The sequence below is a fragment of the Hipposideros armiger genome, unplaced genomic scaffold, assembly GCF_001890085.2.
Source record: "Hipposideros armiger isolate ML-2016 unplaced genomic scaffold, ASM189008v1 scaffold_439, whole genome shotgun sequence".
Taxonomy (NCBI): domain Eukaryota; kingdom Metazoa; phylum Chordata; class Mammalia; order Chiroptera; family Hipposideridae; genus Hipposideros; species Hipposideros armiger.
The window spans coordinates 644,561-660,128 of NW_017731789.1; the positions used below are offsets into that span (position 1 = coordinate 644,561).

Genomic DNA, 15,568 nt, shown 5'->3' on the forward strand with positions numbered 1-15,568 from the left:
TATATATATATATAGTCATGGGACATGGAATATAGTGTGGGAGTGGAGTCAAGGGAATTCTAATAGATATGTATGATATGTCGGGGGAGTGAGGCGGCGGATTGGGGGAGGGGGTTGTCACTTTGAGGAGTAAAAAGTATAACTATTGCACTGTGTTGCACAGCTGAAACTAATTTTTAAAAAATGTTTATTTCACAATAAAAAATAAATAATAATAATTAAAAAAGACTGTTGTTCTATCCCTTCTTGGCCTTTCCCTCACCAGATTAAACAGCTGTGATTCTTATATGCTTTCCTCTCCAACTGTAGTTCAGGATAATTTAATCCTTTTTCACTGCTCTCTTCTGAAGTCTTTCCAAAGTCCGCACATCTTGCTGACATTGTAGGCCCCTAAACCAAATTGTGATAAAAGCCTGATTTATGTTGATTCTAGAAGGGTTAATGAGCTTTTTAATCAAACTGTTTTCTTATTGACAAAAACCAGTAACTTTTATATATGTAAACATATATGAAAACTTTATATATTGTTGACTCATGTTTAGTTATCATCAGTTACGAGCCTTTTACTTCCATTTTCAAACAAAGCCAATGTACACTAATAAATGAATATGGATTTAATTTTTCTTTTTTATGGTTCCTTGTTCTTTGCCTCTTTTTTCAATTAGTTATATGTTTGTTTCTGCTTTTTGACACTACTGTCCAAGTAACCACTGACCCATGCTATCAGTGAATTTAATGCATGTGCTCTGCATATACTTGGCCATAATTCAAATGACTGATGAAAATATTAAATGTGTCTGCCCATCATCCTTGTTAACATAACTACTCACATAAGTCTAGCACATTGTACATGTCTACAGATATATGGGCTACTGCCAAATGTATAGATAATGTTGAGAATATACAGAACAGTGTTGTTAAGGAAGTAAATGTTTGTTATCAAGACTGAATAAAAAATCTTTTTAGTCATAATATGAGCATCTGAAAAGTACTGCAAAACTTCCCATTATATATGATAGATAAACTTGGACTCATTGATGTCAGGAAGTATGATACCCCTAGCATTATTCTTTTTTCTTAGGATTGCTTTGGCTGTTCGGGTCTTCTGTGGTTCCATACAAATCTGATAATTTTTTTGTTCTATTTCTTTAAAAAATGCCATTGGGATTTTGATGGGGATTGCATTAAACTTGTCTATTGCTTTGGGTAATATGGCCATTTTAACTCTTTGACATCAGCTTGTGCTACAGAGCAACAATAGTCACAACAGCATGGTATTGGCAGAAAAACAGACACACAGACCAAAGGAATAGAATTGAAAACCCAGAAATAAACCCACATAAATATGGACAGATAATTTTAAACAAAGAAGCCAAAAGCATACAATGGAGAAAAGAAAGCCTCTTCAATAAATGGTGCTGGGAGAACTGCAAAGCCACGTGCAAAGGAATGAAAGTAACCTGCTCTCTGTCACCATGTACCAAAATTAACTCAAAATGGATCAAAGAACTACACACAAGACCTGAAACAATAAACTACATAGAAGAAAACATAGGTTCTAAACTTATGGACCTTGGGTTCAAAGAGGATTTTATGAATTTGACCTCAAAGGCAAGGGAAGTAAAAGCTAAAATAAATGAATGAGACTATCAAACTAAAAAGCTTCTGCACAGCAAAAGAAACCATCAACAAAATAAAGAGTCAACTAACCAAATGGGGGAAAATATTTGCAAACAACAACTTGGATAAGAGGCTAATATCTAAAATATATAAGGAACTCATACAACTCAACAACAAAAACACAAACAATCCAATTAAAAAATGGGCAGAGAACCTGAATAGACATTTCTCCAAAGAGAATATACAGATGACCTAAAGACATGAGAAAAAATGCTCAACATCACTAATCATTAGAGAAGTGCAAATAAAAATCACAATGAGATATTATCTCACACCTATTAGAATGGCTATCATCAACAAGACAAATAACAACAAGTGTTGGAGAGGCTGTGGAGAAAAAAGAACCTTCAGGGCCAGCCGAGTGGCACGTTGGTTAAGAGCTGGCTTGGGATGCCAGAGGGCCCCGGTTCAGATCCCACATATGCGGGCCAGTGACACTGCCCTCTACAGCTAAGATGCTGAACAGCAGCTCAACCTGGAGCTGGGCTGCCATGAGTCGCCGGCTACATAGGCTGCAGCCCCTGCTGCAGTGGTTGCCATGGGCTACTGTGTGTAGCCAGCAGCCAGTGTGAGCGGCCAGCAGCCGCAGTGAGTGGCCGTCCAGAAGCCGGCAACTGATCTGCCTCGCCTGGGAAGAGCGCAATTATGGTGCCAGCTTGGGCCAGTGAAGCAACATCCTTCACAACTAGACTGAAGAACAAAAGGACAGCAACTTGTCTGTTCCCCTTCCCTCAATCCCCCAGCACTGTTCCCATCCCCCAATTCCCCAATAAAAATCTTTAAAAAGAAAAACGAACCTTCATACACTGTTGGTTGGAATGCAGATTGGTGCAGCCACTATGGAAGGCAGTCTGGAGGTTCCTCAAAAAATTAAGAATAGAATTACCATATGACCCAGCAATTCCCCTCCTGGGTATCTACCCCAAAAATTTGAAAACATTTATTTGTAAAAATATTTGTACTCCAATGTTCATTGCAGCATTATTTACAGTGGCCAAGACATGGAAACAACCAAAGTGTCCTTCAACAGATGACTGGACAAAGAATATGTGGTATATATGCACAATGGAATACTACTCTGCCATAAGAAAAAATGAAATAATGCCATTTTCAACAACATGAATGGTTCTTGAGATTATTATGCTAAGCAAAATAAGTCAGACAGAAAAAGCTGAAAACCATATGACTTCAGTGATTCTTAAATATGAGATATAAAACTGAAAGCAACAAAGGAATAAGACAAACAAAGAAATAAAAACTCATAGACACAGACAATAGTTCAGTGGTTACCAAAGGGTAAGGGGGGAGGGGGAATAAAAGAGGGTAAAGGGATCAAATACATGGTGATGGAAGGAGAACTGACTCTGGGTGGTAAAAACACAATGTGATATATAGACGATGTATTACAGAATTGTACACTTGAAACCTACATAATTTTACTATCCATTGTCCCCAATAAATTTTAATTAAAAACAAAAAAACTTGGGCTCATCATAAAATTTAATTAAAGTGATAGTAAAATGATAAAATAAAAATCCAACATCCACAAGAATCAAAAAAATGCAAGAGGGGTCTATAAGAAAAGCAAGAAAGAGACAGACAGTAGCAGCTGCCTTAATAAACCCAAGAAAGACCCTAGAAGGAAAACATGGCCTGTAAGATACTTGGACTTTATGCATCCAGATACCTCTGAATGACAAGGTAGAGATGGAACTAAAAACAGAAATAGTTGCTGAAAATATAAGAAGCAATTGAACCACCAGGTCTACTTTATAATTCTCTTCTACATAAGACTGAAGGTTTTTTCTCTGGAAGATTCTATCTGGTCAGAGCACAGCAGGCACAGGGCACTCTGGTTGTTGACAGTGAGAATTCTGATCTCCAGAGAAGAGTTCAAGAGAATCTTTTCTAGAGAATCGGCATGCCCAAGAAAAAAAGGCCAAACAAATACTGACCTTGGATGTTCTCCATTGAAATGACCCAGTTAGATCACCTTACAATGAGACCAGATCTACAAGCCTACCTACATGCACCAAGCTTCCAATCACCACTTGAATACCTCACACAAGAGCCAATAGACTTGGCCTACAGCCAAAATGCAGAAGCATTTGAAGACAGTCTCTAATGTGAAAGACAGAAGCCTAAAGAGAAATAATTGACTTGAAGGAAATACAGACTATGAACTAACAAAATTCTATCATCAATGTCCTCAGAGAGCTAAGAGAAGAGTTGGCATTCGTGAATTAAGGACATGGTGATTCTTTTCATTCAGAAAATAAAAAAGGAGTCCCTGAGAATTAAAAATATGATAACAGAATTGAAAAACTCAAAAGTGGAGTTGGAGGGTACAGTAGGGGAAAGTATCCAGAAAGTAAATAAAAAAGACAAAGAATAGAAAATAGAGGGGGGAAAAGATTATAATTAAATGACAAATAGAAAAAGATTCAGTAGTCAATAATAAGAGGCCAAGAAAAGAAGATTAAAAACAACAGGAGAAAATAATTAATAAATAATTCAAGAAAATTCCCCCATAAAAATTTCTGGACTGAAATGGTTTAGTAAGTTCCCAGGACAATGGATGAAAATAAACCTACATCATGACATATTTTTATAATGTATCAAATAGGACAAATTCACAATTTTAACAAGTCAAAACTTTCCAAAGTACCCAGATAACTGTTTTTAAACTAATAAATTAAATTCTTAACTATATTAAATAATTTCTATTCCAACACTACTTTTAAAAAACATTCCTTTTCTTATCCCTTAAAGCTTAAAATCACAAAAGTTAATATATAAGTTTCTCTTAAATATAGCAAACACGTGAAATGACAAACACAGATTACCTTGAGTTTAACAAAAACGCACTAATGTTATAGGTTTCATTATTTTTTCAGCTGTATTTTTAATTCAAAATTGCACTAGATTTAAATAACTTAAAACTTAGAGGGAGACTATTATTGTCTTACACAGGCTGAAGTTATTGGGTTGAAATTATAGACCCTGATACCTGATGAAACAGAGAAATAATTATTCTAGGATGATTCTACCCAAGATATTCATGTTGCTGCTAATTTCATCCAGATTGATTGGATTCAAAAATCTCATTGTTCCCTAATTGGATTCTGGATTTTTATCACGCTTTGTTTAATTTTGATGATATCTTCCTAGATTCTATATTCATCTCGCTATTTTCATTCTATCAGCCACATTCTCTTGTCATTCTTATGAAAGAAACCATACCATTAATTCACTTTAGATTATGGAGATGATTCAATACCTGGCTCTGTCTATTTCTAGCTCTGTGACATGAACAAGTTATTCCCGGTTTGCTCAGTTTGCTCTTCAATAAAATGGAAAGAAGACAACATGACTAAACTCACTTTACAGGGTTTCTTTAGCACTTTATAAGCTATGAAAAAGAGAAGCTACTGTAATAAGGCAGAAAAAAAATAAAACAAAACTAAGTCTCTTCCCACATTATTTAGGGATAGGACACAAGGAAAACACGTCATTGTATTGTGACCATAATCAGAGATACACTGTAAAATAATGAGAATTATTTTTAAAACATATGATGGATGTATACATCCAAATTATTGTTATATTTTTCAAAGTACCTCTGTAATATTACCATTTTTCACAATAGCTTGGCTCACTTCAGAGTCTGTAACACATTCTTGTCAATACCCACAGTGCTGGAACTCTTGTCCCTTGAAGGTGAATTTGATTTGAAATAGTCATAAGTCATTTGGATATAAAGTTACTCATTAGCAACTGGCCATTACTTAGCGACCAGTTTATATACTGGAGTACTCTATAGCTGTGAAAAAAAATAAATGTGGAAACCACATATAAGATGATCTCCAAGATTTTTCTTAATAAAACCAAGTAACGTCAGGAAATTGTTCATGAGCATATTACTATGTATGTTGAAAAATACAAGAGAAGCAAACACACATATGTGCTTGTATTTGCTTAAAATATGTCTAAAAGGATATCCACGAAAGGGAAACTTTGGTAGCTTCTGGGTGTGAGACTCATATGAACATATTTACTATTAATGGAATTAAGGTTTTTTACAAGTCATGTAAAGTTTGAAAAATCAAGCTGAATGATATTTATGGGTGAGACTGAAAATAAGGAAATGAGAATGATTTTCTTATGACACTCACAAACTAATTTTTCACAAGCATCTAAAAAATTCTATTTCAGAAAAGATTTGGCTTCTCCCTTTAATGGATTGATGAACACATATATTTTGAATTATGTACTATAAGATGTTTGTTTTTTTAAAAAAGGTAGAATATTCTCATTACCTTTGAGTCACCTTACATGCATTAACATATAAAAATAAATCTAATAGAAGAAAACATTTCACTTTCTTATAATTTTGCAAATTATTATTACAAATGCATAGAAACTTAAATTCGCCAAGCAACTTCTTTCTAATATCAGAATTAATCTGCTTTTAAAATTCAGTGTTATTAATTTTGAATAATGAATAAAACATCTGATAAATAAGAATTCCCTCAAATTATATTTATTTTCTGCTACACTTAACATATAGAATACCATTACCAATTTAGCCTTGCATTTATGTGTATATGTGTGTGTGTTTCAAAAATCCGTGTAATGATTACCAGAGCTTTCTGTTCCTTTTCACCTGGTTGTCTGTCTGTTTTATGCAGCATCTAACATGTGAAGGTGTGCATGTTGCGTATATGTACATTCTCAAGCACACACGCCTACATTTAAAACATTAGGACTTGCTATTAGAAGCAAGAGAAATAATGTGTTGTTAGACTTGCTTTAATAGCAGAATACATCATTATCTTTAAAAAAAATACACACAGCATTAGTAAGGACAAAAACACAAGAATGGTAAATCACTCTTACTGTCAAGGACTGAACATCCTTTCAAATAGTTAACTGCAAAATGCATAAAACTGTGAAACACATAAAAATGGTATGTAACAAATAGTAAAACATAATGGAAGTTTAACTGTTAAAAGAATAAAACCTGCTAAATGAATAATAGCAGTAGCCAAACCGGCTGTGATTTCATGCTTTTCCATTGTAAAATGTAGGAATCCATTCACATATAACAATTCCAGAGGGAAAGTTCCACAGTTTTAAGATATTTGTAGAGTAACTAGTCAGTTTCACTAGAATCCTCCCCATTTTAAAGACAAACAGAACCTGCTGATGCTGCACATTCCTGAGAAAAGTAAAGACTAAACCTCCCAAGAATTAGAAATGCTTAGTTAGTTATCTGCTTTCCAGAGTAATCTGCTCTATGCCCATACAAAAGATGGCCACATAAGAAAGCACAAAACAAGCATTTGTTATCATGAAAGGGCACATTGCAAGGAGTTGTCTGCTTACTTGTATGATAACTGGTAAGCTCCATCCCAAGATTAAGTTTTCTGTATTGCATACCTCCCCTCAACAACATGGAATTAGTATCTTTTGCAAAAATTGTTCCTTTCTTTTCTAGTCTAATAAAAATGGAACTTTTAACTTACATTTCACAGAATTAACTGGACCGGGAAAACTCTCTTTACTTCTTCTCTAACTCCTTTTGGTAGACTGATTGCACGATTGACCTTAATTCTTTACTTCCACTATTATGTGAGTTTTGAGTTCTTCCCATTAATGCAAAGTATATTTCCATACCCAACGTGACTTGTTTGGCCAGAACAATGAAGTAGAAGTTACAGCGCCCAGTTCTAAACCTAGGCCTCAAGAGGCCTTGCATGTTCCCAATTACTCTCTTGCATCTCTTCCTTCATCATGAGAAGAGCATCTTGGGGCTACTTGTTAGTCATAGGAAGAGGACAATGAGAGATGATGCACAGAGAAGAGCCACCTCCAGCCAACAGCAGAGATGAATGTGAACCCAGGCAAGAATGACAAAACTGTTCAGCTGAGCTCCGCCGAGATAAGTTGAATTTCAGAGTCAAGAAAAATAATAAATAATTACTGTGTAAAGCCACTGAGTTTTGTTACACACTCATACCTAATTGATGTATTACTCCAACACTTTTTTTGATCATTCCTCCTTTCTATTTGAATGCTTCTCCTGATCATTTTACAGGCTCATGAGCCACAGGACTGTATCAAGAATACAAGGAATATTTCTGTAGACTACAGGTTCCAGTTTCATTTTAGGTTTTAAAATCTTTTCTACTCTCTAAAGAACTTTTTGAAAAGCACATGCTAAGGAATAAACTGATTTATCCTTACTCAGCTGTATCTTTAATCAAGTAAATAAATCTCAAGTAAAGGAAAAATGGCCACATAATGCACAATATTTGAATTATCAAGTGCTTATCTGTTCTCATTTCATGAAACTACAACTTCAACCTTTATAAAAATCTTCTATAGGTCAATTTATAACTGGGTAGACTATATTGGGAGAAGCCAAGTGAATATATTTTACAATGGACTTAAAACGGGAATGCACCTAGAAGGACTGACTAATCAAGGAGAATGGAACAGCTCAAAATGAAAAGAGATAATTCAAGAAGGACTAGAGGTGGATAACATCTACAAAAGCACCATGAAGATTCCCACAGATATAATCCCCAGCAAAAGAACCGTAACTGACCCGACATAAAATAATACTTTTAAAATACCATTTAAACTCTCTAGAAATTGTTTTAAGAGTATATAGAAATTGACAAAACATTTCTTGAAGAAAATCTACTAAATCTCAGTAACAAGAATGAGAGTCTGTGGCATTTGAACCTCAACCAGCTCCATCTCTGTCTTCCAGCTCAGTGTGATGGGAAGCCCAGTCTGGGTAAGAACAGCCAAGAACACAGGGCTTTCTTCCCTATTAAGTTCCCAGCTAAGGACTGCAGTATCTCCTCAGGATGGGTAGGCCACTGACATTTGTCATCCCCACCCCCACAACTCCATGTTGCAGAAACCCTATTCCAGGCAAAAATAATTGAAGTGTTTGAGCCTCTCTTCCTCTACCCACACACATTCATAGGGCAGAAGTTCTACCCCAGGTGTAGCAGACCAAGAATATTTCTCTGTTTCACTCACAGATCATAGTGTTCATGCCAGGAGAGACAACCTAAGAAGACCTAGAGTCATGGCCATGCCCAGCATGCTGCTTGTAAATCAGGAGTGTCTTAGAAAAGCAGGTCACTATCTCCTCCCCCAGATCTGTGGCAGTGGTGCAGAGATTTTATTCTAAGATATTTGTGGACATAAGAATGAAGAGTTCCAAAGTCCTCCCTAGGGGAATTGACTTTACTAGAAATAAAGAGTGAGAAGTTCAGGTCTAAGGGCACTATCAAAAACAATGGGGATTCTGGTGGTAAGCAGTTAAGTGCAAGCCAGTAGCTCCACAGAGCAACAAGATGAACCATATATCAGCTAGAAGTTTACCAGAGAGAACCAGGGAAAGATACAGCTAGGAAGAGCCTTCCTGGAGTCAAAACAAACCTTAAAGACCAACCACAAAAATTTCCCCTTCAAAGGGGCCCAAATTTAATTGGATCAGACATAGAGCATTATGCCCAAAGGCATTTTCAAAAACAAGAGTGCAATCAGTGGGGCCTAACAGCTAGGTGTGTTACCCACATAGGAAGACAGGTTAACAGAAAGATAATGGAAAGACATAAATAGTGCCCTATAGGAAGAAAAAGTGTTTATTAAAATATTCCAACAAAGTCACTAAACAAAAAAGCAAGCAACAAAACAAGTTCCACAGAGTAGGGGGGAAGAGGAAGAATCTGAATACAGAAGTACTACAATATTATTATCTAAAATGTTTGGTTTTCAATAAAAATGAATGACACATGCAAAGAAACAGAAAAGTGTGATTCATACCAAAAAAAAAAAAAAAAAGGGAAAGAAAAAGCAGGCAACTGAAATTGCCTTGAAAAGGGCCCAGATGTCGATGTAACAAAAGAAGACTTTATAGCAACTGTCATGAAGTAAACAGCTGATGAAAGGTATGACAATGTCTCATTAAATAGGGAATGTCAATTAAGAGATAGAAGTTATATTTTAAAAAGAACCAAATAGAAATTCTGGAATTGAAAAGTACAATAACTGAAATGAAATACTCTACTAAAAGGGCTCAACAGTAGTTTTGATCTGGCAGAAGAAACAGTCAGCAAACTTGAAGATACATGAGTAGAGATTATGCAATCTGAAGAACAGAGGGAAAGGGGAATGAAGAAAATAAATAGAGCCCCAGAGAAATGTGAAATGCCATTAAGCACACGAGCACACACGTAATGGGAGTGCCAGAAAGAGAAGAGAGAGAACCCAGCAGAAAAATTTTTTTGAAAAAACAATGGCTTAAAGCTCCCCAAGTTAATTAAGAAAACAAAACAACAACAATGAAAGAAAACTACACATCCAAGGAGGTATTAAACTCCAAGTAGAATAAAGGCAAAAAAAGTCCACATACCCAGACATGTCATAGTAAAAATGTTCAAAGCTAAAGATGAAGAGAAAATCTTGAGAGCTCAAGAGAAAACAACAAAACAAGAAAAGCACCATAAAATTAACATGTGGCATCACATCAGAAACAGTGAAGGCCAGAAATTAGTGGAATGGCATTTGCAGTGTCAAAAGGGGGAAAAAACTGTGAACCAAGAAACTAAGAATGTTATGCTATGCAAAACTTCTTCAAAAATTAACATAAAATACATTCCCAAAACAGAAAGTAATTGCTAGCAGACCAAGCTTACAATAAATATAAAGGTAGTTATTTAGGTTGAAAACAAGTGATCCCACACAATCCCACTCAAGGTAGTTATATTGCTATCACACAAAATACACTTACAACAAAAAAATGTTACTAGAGATAAAATAAGAACATTTTATACTGATAACAGGGTCAAACCATCTGAAAGCTATAACCATATATATATATATATATATATATATATATATATATATATATATATATGTTACCTAACAATAAAATCCCAAAATACCTGAAGCAAAAACTGACAGAACTGAAGGAGAAAATCCATCAACATTAATAGTTTAAGACTTCAATTCCATACTTTCAATAATGGGTAGAACAGAAAAGACAGAAGATCAACAAGAAAAAAGACTTGAACAACAGTATAAATCAATCCAACCTAACGGGTATCTATAAAACACTCCGCCCAATAATAGCAGAACACACATTATTCTCAAGTGTCCATGAAACATTCTCTAGTGTAGACTATATGCTAGGCAATAAAACAACCTTCAATAAATTTTAAGAGATTGAAATAACTCCAAGTATGTTCTCCAACTGACATGAAATTAAATTAGGAATCTATAATAAAGAGAAATTGAGGAAACTCATAAATATATGGAAATTAAACTGCACATTTAATAACCAATAGGCCAAAAAAGATATTACAAGTGAAATTAAAAAGTATTTTGAGATAAATAAAAATTAAGACACAATATCCCAAAAACTTATGAAGTGTATCTAAAGCAGTGTTTACAAGAATATTTATGGCCATAAATGCCTATATTAAATTTTAAAAAAAGGTCTCAAATCAATAACTTAACCTTCATTTTAAAGACACTGGAAAAAAAGAGCAAACTAAACCTAAAGTAGACAGAAGTAAAAGATTAATGAAATTGAGAAGAAAAAATAGAGAAAATTAATAAAACCAAAATTTTGTTGTTTGAAAAGATCAACAACATTAACAAACTTTTAGACAGGAAAAAAAGAACACTCAAATTACTAAAATGGGGAATGAAAGAGGGGACATCACTATTGACATAAGAAGTATAATAAAATATTATAAAAATTATATGCCAACAAATTAAATAAGTTAGATAAAATGGACAAATTCCTAGGAAGATACAAGTTACTGAAACTTTTCAAAATGAAATAGAAAACCTGAATAGACCTATAACAAATCAAGAAACTGAATTAGTAATGAAAAAAACTTCCTACAAGATATCCCAAGCCCAGATAGCTTCACAGGTGAATTCTTACTGAACACTTAAAGAAGGCTTAACAACAATTCTTTACAAACTCATCTAAAAAACAGAAGAAGAGGAAACAATTCCCAACTCACTCTATAAAACCAGTATTACACTGAGACAAAACCCAGATAAAGATATTGCAAGTAAACTATGGATCAATATCTCTTGTGAATATAGATGCAAAATTTTCCAACAAAAATTTCCTAAAAATTACATGGAAAATTCAAGGGACCCAAAATACACTAAATAAATAAATAAATAAATAAAAATCTTGAGTGAGAAGAAGAATTTGGAAGGCATCCATTTCCCAATTTCCAAACTTACTACAAAGTTTATAGTAATTAAGTAAGTGTGGTACCAGAACAAGGTTAGACATACAGGTCAATGGAATAGATTGAGAGTTCAGAAACAAAAAATTCACATTTATGGTCAATTGATTTTCAACAAGGATATACCAAGACAATTCAATGAGGAAAAACAGTCTTCAACAAATGCTGCTGGGACAAACGGATATCCACAAGCAGAAAAATATTGGAACCCTTCCTAACACCATACACAACATTAACTCAAAATGCGTCATACGTGTATATATAAATATAAAAGCTAAAACTTTTAGAAGAAAATATGAGAGGAAATATTTGTGAGTCTGCATTACTACAGACAATGGTTTGGCTTTCTGGGCTGGTTGCTGCATGTTGTGGATCAGAGTTCAATTTTTATACATGGTCTCATCATTGTCTATTGGTATATTCAGTCTCTCAGAATCAAACACTAGCTATGAAATCTCCAGCAATTTACTCAATCTTTCTTAGTCTCAGTGCCTTCATTTGTAAAATTTGATTAGTAGTAGCCTCTACTGCAGATGATAATAATTTTTAGCCCATTCAAATATTTTCTGAACTAATAAAATAGATCCAATAGTGCTAATATATTATCTATTTGTGAGAAACATAATAGGCTTTTACACTGAGGGTATACTAAAATGAAGATAAAAGAACTTAGCATAGTGGCTAACACAAAGTAGGCAGACAATTGTTAGAATTTTTTTTCTCTTTCCTTGGTTTTTCAGTGCCGGATCACCCTTGTCACCTTGTTTTGGTAGTGTATATACAAACTGATAATATACAATTATACATGGAAAGAAGCATTGCAATGCTATATGACAGCAGAGACACTGTTTCCCTTCCAGTGCATATAGATTCACTAAAGAAAATTAGATAACATTACTGCTAGTTCTTTGAGTAAACAACATTCCTGAGTCAGTTTCTCCATTCACTGAATCACATACTTCCAGCTTCCATCTCTTCTGTAGATGAGTTTATTGCACCTAAGGCTGGACACAAGTTTTAAGTATGCAAATAGTTCAGTATTTTTAATAAAGTCATTGTTCTGTTCTGTCTACCAAAGAGTACACATAATTGGATCAGCAGTCCACTTTCTCCATTACAAATTTCATTTGGTAAAACTTGGTCCCACAGCTTTCCTTTCAAGAATGTTTATGGAGGATTAACTTTGATGGTATGAATGGTTTCTTAGTTTCTCTCTTCTCCAAACTACCATATGCACCCCACACCCATAAGATGGCAACAGTTAAAATGTGAATAGACACAACAATAGCTGAGCCTGGAAGAGAAGTCTTGAAGCCACTCTGGAAGGGCCTGTGGTGTACATTCCAAGTCTGGGAGGTCCTACAAGGGACCAGCCTACTCTCACCCTCAGAAGAGGGCTCTATTTTCTCACAGAAACTGCTTTACGTTTGCATTCCAGATGCTTCCCTATAATCTAGACTGGAGCTAGAAATCCACAGCTACATAAAATTAATCCTGGGGTATTCAAGTGAACAGGAATTATATTCCTCACCTGGGTGTTGGGGTAGCTTCCTAATACACGAGAAAAACCAGTATACTGACTAAGACCCAGAGATTCTAAGTTACATGTGGCAAGCATTTCAGTAAAAGTCATGGAAGTATAATAAAGGAAGAATTCTATAAAAGTTTATTATTTTTAATACTTTCTATTAGTAGTCTGAATTTTTGGGAGACTTGGCCAGCTTTTTCGGAACACACTTGTGGCATATGAAACCTTTGTTTTTTAAATTCATTTATTTATTTTTATTTAGTAACCATTTGCAAATGTTAATGAATAGCAGATAAAATATGCAGCATTTTAAAATTTAGTCTGAAGTTTTAAAGTGGACTGATTACCAATGCACAAAATATGGAACATTGCAATCATTTTTAGTACAGACATCCCTAATCCATTTTTAATTAAGGGATTTAACGAACAGGCCTATTGTATTTCTTATAGACTGCTGACATATTACTAGCACTACTGGAAGTATATTTTTCTGGGACAGCTCAAAGAAGATTTTTAAGGCCTATAAATTATTATCATCATCTGAGCCAAAATATCTTTGAGCTCAAAATGCCTGCCTGTCCAATGGAATATAGGTTAAAATCATTAAAGCTGGAAGTGACTCTAGAACTAGCCTGACCCTGGACAAAAGTCTGGCATGAAACAAATTGCATTTCCCCAAAGTTATCTAACTTTCTCATTACATAAACACTGATTCAATTTTTTTCTGGCTTTATTATAGTCTCACCTATTCATAGAAGTTTATCAGAAGGAATATACGCCTTTAATTGTATCATAGCCACATGCCATCTCAATTCACTCTGTAAGCATATCTATACACCATCAACTATCACCTCAGTTTAATTAGTTGAGTATTGATAGCTGGTATAAACAAATGGCTTATTAATAAGCTCTTATTCGTTGAAGTCACTCATGGCCCAATTAAGACAAACAACAATCCATAATACAGATTCTCAAGAATGCAATAATTGGTAACATTTACTGAGGTCTTACTATGTGCCAAGCACACTATGTATGTTTTTAATATATTATCTGATTTAATCCTCACAATAACTGTATGATATTGGTGCCATTGTTATCATCGTTTTATGCATGAAATACACATAACTAAGTCGCACAGAGGTTAAAAGACGTCAATATCACCTAGCAAGTAAGTGTCAGATGGTCTTTGAACCTAAACCAATCATAGCACCTTTTATTATTTACCATTCAATATTCTGTTTTTTATGGAAGCTGTGATAGCCATTCTTTTCCCCTCAGCAAGATCCAGTGACCTATAAACTTATGTGGAGGATTCCAATTTTAATAGAAAAGTGAAGGGAAATCTCAGGAATGAAAAAGATATTTAAAAACAAATTTAAACAACAACACACATACTACACAATGAAAGCCAAGACAGCACTAAGTTCCAGATTCCTCTGTTCCCTGGGTTGCTCAGTCTAGCCAAAATTTGTGTGGCTAGTGACCACACAAATTCTAGCATGGTCAGTTGATTACAGAAGCACTCATTTACCCAAGTTCCTCTATTCTACAGAATTCATCAATCATTCATGGCAAGGAGGCCAAATATGCTGTTGGCTTGACCACACGAAAACATCTTTTGCCCCTTCACTCTTGGCTCACCCAGTCCTTGTTCTTGGCCATCACAGAGGTTTTGGTCTGGCTGCTCACACTCAGTATAATCCTGGAGGAAAGAGAGAAAAATCAAATAAAGATATGGTCAAACCAAGATTATGCTAGTCACGCTGTCCCAATTCAATAACATATGCACAACCAAAGAAATATTTTGGCCTTGAAGTAATTTTAAGTTAGAACTTGATAAACAAACTTAATGTGAAAAACAAGTATCCAAATGCATAAATATGAAAGGGTCTTTAGTTCATTTGATTTTGCAATGTTTCTCTAGATAAGAACCATTCTTCTCTTTTTTGCTTCAGGGACCTCAGTCCACTGGGAAGAAAACCTGCCATTCAATGTTTATGAATTCCTAAATTAAGCACTTGTTGTTTATCCCCAAAGAAACAATGCTCTGACAGGCTAA

The 15,568-nt window shown here is 34.7% G+C and overlaps 1 long non-coding RNA gene across 1 annotated transcript in view; it reads right to left on the reverse strand.

The window, feature by feature from the left end:
• The window catches only part of LOC109394824 (uncharacterized), a 148,887-nt gene extending 133,677 nt beyond the window's left edge, over window positions 1-15,210 (reverse strand). Inside the window, exon 1 of the long non-coding RNA XR_002126515.1 lies at window positions 15,151-15,210. This is a non-coding gene — a long non-coding RNA (uncharacterized LOC109394824). The remainder of the gene's footprint in view (window positions 1-15,150) is intronic.
• Window positions 15,211-15,568: the final 358 nt, after the last annotated feature.